Raw genomic sequence first — 6,125 nt, forward strand, 5'->3', positions numbered from 1 at the left:
GGTGTGTACAGCAAAGATGATTGTGGCAACTAACAAATAAAGACTCAAATAATACATGACGCTCCAAGCAAAACACATATCATATGGTAAATAAAAATATAGCTCCAAGTAAGGTTACCGACGGAAGTAGACGAAAGAGGAGATGCCTTCCGGGGCATCCCCAAGATTTGGCTTTTAGGTGTCCTTAGATTATCTTGGGGTGCCATGGGCATCCCCAAGCTTAGGCTCTTTCCACTCCTTGTTCCATAATCCATCAAATCTTTTACCCAAAACTTGAAAACTTCACAACACAAAACTCAAAATAGAAAATCTCGTGAGCTCTGTTAGCGAAAGAAAACAAAACACCACTTAAACGTACTGTAATGAACTCATTCTTTATTTATTTTGGTGTTAAACCTACTGTATTCCAACTTCTCTATGGTTTATAAACTATTTTACTAGCCATAGATTCACCAAAATAAGCAAACAACACACGAAAAACAGAATCTGTCAAAAACAGAACAGTCTGTAGTAATCTGTAGCTAACGCAAACTTCTGGAACCCCAAAAATTCTACAATAAATTTCTGGACGTGAGGAATTTATCTATTAATCATCTTCAAAAATAATTAACTAAATATCACTTTCCAAATAAAATGGCTGCAATTCTCGTGAGCGCTAAAGTTTCTGTTTTTTACAGCAAGATCAAAAAGACTTTCCCCAAGTCTTCCCAACGGTTCTAATTGGCACAAACACTAATTAAACACAAAAAACACAACCAAAACAGAGGCTAGATAAATTATTTATTACTAAACAGGAGCAAAAAGCAAGGAATAAAAATACAATTGGGTTGCCTCCCAACAAGCGCTATCGTTTTAACGCCCCTAGCTAGGCATAAAAGCGAAGATAGATCTAGGTATTGCCATAATAATAGGATAGATCATTAAAACTCATTTCATATTCTCTACGTTCAGCAGCAAGTTTTCTTTGAGTCAAGCAAAAGTAATCAAAAGGGCTAAATTTAATGGGACAAAAGTCCCCAAGATCAACTTTAGGAGGTATAGGTTCCTCCTTCGGCCCTTCGTATTGCACAACCAATTCATGATTATAAGTATTCTTTTGACAGAACTTTGTGAGCCTATACTTGAGAGAATATCCTAGCTCATTATTTCGAATAGACAAATCATTGTTAACTTCAGAAATTCTATCAACTAGAACATTGGTGGGAACCCTTTTTCTAAGATTTTCATTGAAAGCAACATAGTCTAGAGATTGAATACGCATTGTTTCTTCTTGATCAAAGAGAATAGCCTCTATGGGAGGACTGCCAGAGTCCACCCTATAATGCGCAAAGATTTCTTTGGCCTCTTTTATTATAAATCTAAACTCATGAGCCAAAAAGATAGTAGCGGCACGCTTAACAGAAGAATGCTCAATATTAGAAAATTCTAGGAAAATCCTTTATATGCAAGGATGCATGTGCATAAATTGTCTTTCAAGTTCAACTACAAGCATGGCGATAGCGTCCGCAAGACTACTAGTTCTATGAAAAATGGAACTACCCATAGAAGGCAAAGCACCGGCACAAGTAAAGAAATCTTGGATAACTCCTTTTCCAATAATATTACCACTACCAATTCGGAATTTTTTTGTATGTAAGATAGGGGGTTCTTCAGCAGGAGCATCAGAATTTTCCATGATATTATGATTGTCCATATCGACAATAATTTTCCCAATTCCGGACATAATGATAGAAAGTGCAAGGGGCAAAAAGAAGGAGGAAGGAGAACGGAAAGAGAGGGCAAATAAAACGGCAAGGGTGAAGTGGGGGAGAGGAAAACAAGAGGCAAATGGCAAATAATGTAATGTGGGAGATAAGGGTTTGTGATGGGTACTTGGTGTGTTGACTTTTGCGTAGACTCCCCGGCAACGGCGCCAGAAATCCTTCTTGCTACCTCTTGAGCACTGCGTTGGTTTTCCCTTGAAGAGGAAAGGGTGATGCAGCAAAGTAGTGTAAGTATTTCCCTCAGTTTTTGAGAACCAAGGTATCAATCCAGTAGGAGGCCACGCACGAGTCCCTCGCACCTACACAAACAAATAAAATCCTCGCAACCAACGCAATAAAGGGGTTGTCAATCCCTTCACGGTCACTTACGAAAGTGAGATCTGATAGATATGATAAGGTATTTTTTTTCGTATTTTTATGATAAAGATGGAAAGTAAATAAAGCAAAATAAAAATGATGCAAGAAATAGCTTGCTGATGGAAGATTAATATGATAGAAAATAGACCCGGGGGGCCATAGGTTTCACTAGTGGCTTCTCTCGAGATCATAAGTATTATGGTGGGTAAACAAATTACTGCTGAGCAATTGACAGAATTGAGCATAGTTATGAGAATATCTAGGTATGATCATGTATATAGGCATCACGTTCGAGACAAGTAGACCGACTCCTGCCTATAGAGGGATAAACTCATGCAATACGATATAAACCCCATCTTGTTATCCTCGATGGCAACAATACAATACGTGCCTTGCTGCCCCTACTGTCACTGGGAAAGGGCATCGCAAGATTGAACCCAAAGCTAAGCACTTCTCCGATTGCAAGAAAGATCAATCTAGTAGGCCAAACCAAACTGATAATTCTAAGAGACTTGCAAAGATAACCAATCATACATAAAAGAATTCAGAGAAGATTCAAATATTGTTCATAGATAAACTTGATCATAAACCCACAATTCATCGATCTCAACAAACACACCACAAAAGAAGATTACATCGAATAGATCTCCACAAGAGAGGGGGAGAACATTGTATTGAGATCCAAAAAGAGAGAAGAAGCCATCTAGCTAATAACTATGGACCCGAAGGTCTGAGGTAAACTACTCACACATCATCGGAGAGGCTATGGTATTGATGTAGAAGCCCTCCGTGATCGATACCCCCTCCGGCGGAGCTCCGGAAAAGGTCCCAAGATGGGATCTCATGGGTACAGAAGGTTGCAGTGGTGGAATTAGGGTTTTGGCTCTGTATCTGGTAGTTTGGGGGTACATAGGTATATATAGGAGGAAGAAGTACATTGGTGGAGCAACATGGGCCCCACGAGGGTGGAAGGCGTGCCTGGGGGGTAGGCTCGCCCCCTACCTCGTGCATTCCTGGTTGCTTTCTTGATGTAGGTTCCAAGTCCTCTGGATCACGTTCGTTCCAAAAATCATGTTCCCGAAGGTTTCATTACGTTTGGACTCCATTTGATATTCTTTTTTTGCGAAACTCTGAAATAGGCAAAAAATAGCAATTCTGGGCTGAGCCTCCGGTTAATAGGTTAGCCCAAAAATAATATAAAAGTGTATAATAAAGCCCAATAATGTCCAAAACAGAATATAATATAGCATGGAACAATAAAAAATTATAGATACGTTGGAGACGCATCACTATTGCTTTCTTCATGACTTATAAATGTTCCTACGACTATGAGATTATGCAACTCCCGTTTACCGGAGGAACACTTTGTGTGCTAGCAAACGTCACAATGTAACTGGGTGATTATAAAGGTGCTCTACAAGTGTCTCCGAAGGTACTTGTTGAGTTGGCGTATTTCAAGATTAGGATTTGTCACTCCGATCGTCGGAGAGGTATCTCTGGGCCCACTCGTTATAGACATCACTATAAGCCTTGCAAGCATTGTAACTAAAGAGTTAGTTGCGGGATGATGTATTACGGAATGAGTAAAGAGACTTGCCAATAACGAGATTGAACTAGGTATTGAGATATCGATGATCGAATCTCGGGCAAGTAACATACCGATGACAAAGGGAACAATGTATGTTGTTATGAGGTTTGACCGATAAAGATCTTCGTAGAATATGTAGGAGCCAACATGAGCATCCAGGTTCCGCTATTGGTTATTGACCGGAGACATGTCTCGGTCATGTCTACATAGTTCTCAAACCCGTAGGGTCTGCACGCTTAGCGTTCGGTGATGATTTGTATTATGAGTTTATGTGTTTTGATGTACCAAGGTAGTTCGGAGTCCCAGATGAGATCGGGGACATTACGAGGAGTCTCGAAATGATCAAGACGTAAAGATCGATATATTGGACGACTATATTCGGACATCGAAAAGGTTCCGAGTGATTCGGGTATTTTTCGGAGTACCGGAGAGTTACGGGAATTCGCCGGGAAGTATATGGGCCTTATTGGGCTTTAGGGGGAAGAGAGAGGAGAAGCTGCACCCCCCCCCCATGCTTAGTCCGAATTGGACTAGGGGGAGGGGCGGCGCCCCCTCCTTCCTTCTCTTCTCTTTTCCCTTTCCTTCTCTCCTACTCCTACTACTTGGAAGGGCTCCTAGTTCTACTTGGAAAGGGGGAATCCTACTCCTGGTGGGAGTAGGACTCCCCTAGGGTGCGCCGTAGAGAGGGCCGGCCCTCCCCCTCCTCCACTCCTTTATATACGGGGAGGGGGGCACCCCTTGGAGACACAACAATTGATCATTGATCTTTTAGCCGTGTGCGGTGCCCCCCTCCACCATAATCCACCTCGGTCATATTGTAGTGGTGCTTAGGTGAAGCTCTGCGTCGGTAGCATCATCATCACCGTCATCACGCCGCCGTGCTGACGGAACTCTCCCTCGAAGTTCTGCTAGATCGGAGTTCGTGGGACGTCATCGAGCTGAACGTGTGCTGAACTCGGAGGTGTCGCGCGTTCGATACTTGGATCGGTTGGATCGTGAAGACGTACGACTACATCAACCACGTTGTGCTAACGCTTCCACTTTCGGTCTACGAGGGTACGTGGACACACTCTCCCCTCTCGTTGCTATGCATCACCATGATCATGCGTGTGCGTAGGAATTTTTTTGAAATTACTACGTTCCCCAACAGTATTGAGTTGTAATTCTTGAGTTGTAAGTAAAAAGAAATGTGATGATCATCATTATTAGAGCATTGTCCCAGTGAGGAAAGGATGATGGAGACTATGATTCCCCCACAAGTCGGGATGAGACTCCGGACGAAAAAGAAGAAGAAGAAAAAGAGGCCCAAAAAAAAGAAGGCCCAAATAAAAAATGAAATGAGAGAAAAAGAGATAAGGGACAATGTTACTATCCTTTTTTCACACGTGTGCTTCAAAGTAGCACCATGATCCTCATGAGAGAGTCTCTTATGTTGTCACTTTCATAAACTAGTGGGAATTTTACATTATAGAACTTGGCTTGTATATTCCAATGATGGGCTTCCTCAAATTGCCCTAGGTCTTCGTGAGCAAGCAAGTTGGATGCACACCCACTTAGTTTCTTTTGTTGAGCTTTCATACACTTATAGCTCTAGTGCATCCGTTGCATGGCAATCCCTACTCACTCACATTGATATCTATTAATGGGCATCTCCATAGCCCGTTGATATGCCTAGTTGATGTGAGACTATCTTCTCCTTTTGGTCCTCTTCACAACCACCATTCTATTCCACCATAGTGCTATATCCATGGCTCACGCTCATATATTGTGTGAAGATTGAAAAAGTTTGAGAACATCGAAAGTATGAAACAATTTCTTGGCTTGTCATCGGGGTTGTGCATGATTTAATATTTTGTGTGATGAAGATAGAGCATAGCCAGACTATATGATTTTGTAGGGATAACTTTCTTTGGCCATGCTATTTTGAGAAGACATGATTGCTTAGTTAGTATGCTTGAAGTATTATTATTTCTATGTTAATATTAAACTTTTATCTTGAATCTTTCGGATCTAAACATTCATGCCACAATAAAGAAAAAAATACGTTGAGAAATATGTTAGGAAGCATTCCACATCAAAAATTCTGTTTTTGTCATTTACCTACTCGATGACGAGCAGGAAATAAGCTTGGGGATGCTTGATACGTCACCAACGTATCTATAAGTTTTGATTGCTCCATGCTATTATATTATCTATTTTGGATGTTAATGGGCTTATTTTTACACTTTTATATTATTTTTGGGACTAACCTATTAACCGGAGGCCCAGCCCAAATTGTTGTTTTTTTGCCTATTTTAGACTTTCGCTAAAAAGGAATATCAAACGGAGTCCAAACGGAATAAAACCTTCGGGAGCGTTATTTTTGGAACAAACGTGATCCAGGAGACTTGGAGTGGACGTCAAGAAACAATCGAGGA

The sequence above is a fragment of the Triticum dicoccoides genome, chromosome 5A (genome assembly GCF_002162155.2).
Source record: "Triticum dicoccoides isolate Atlit2015 ecotype Zavitan chromosome 5A, WEW_v2.0, whole genome shotgun sequence".
Lineage (NCBI taxonomy): Eukaryota > Viridiplantae > Streptophyta > Magnoliopsida > Poales > Poaceae > Triticum > Triticum dicoccoides.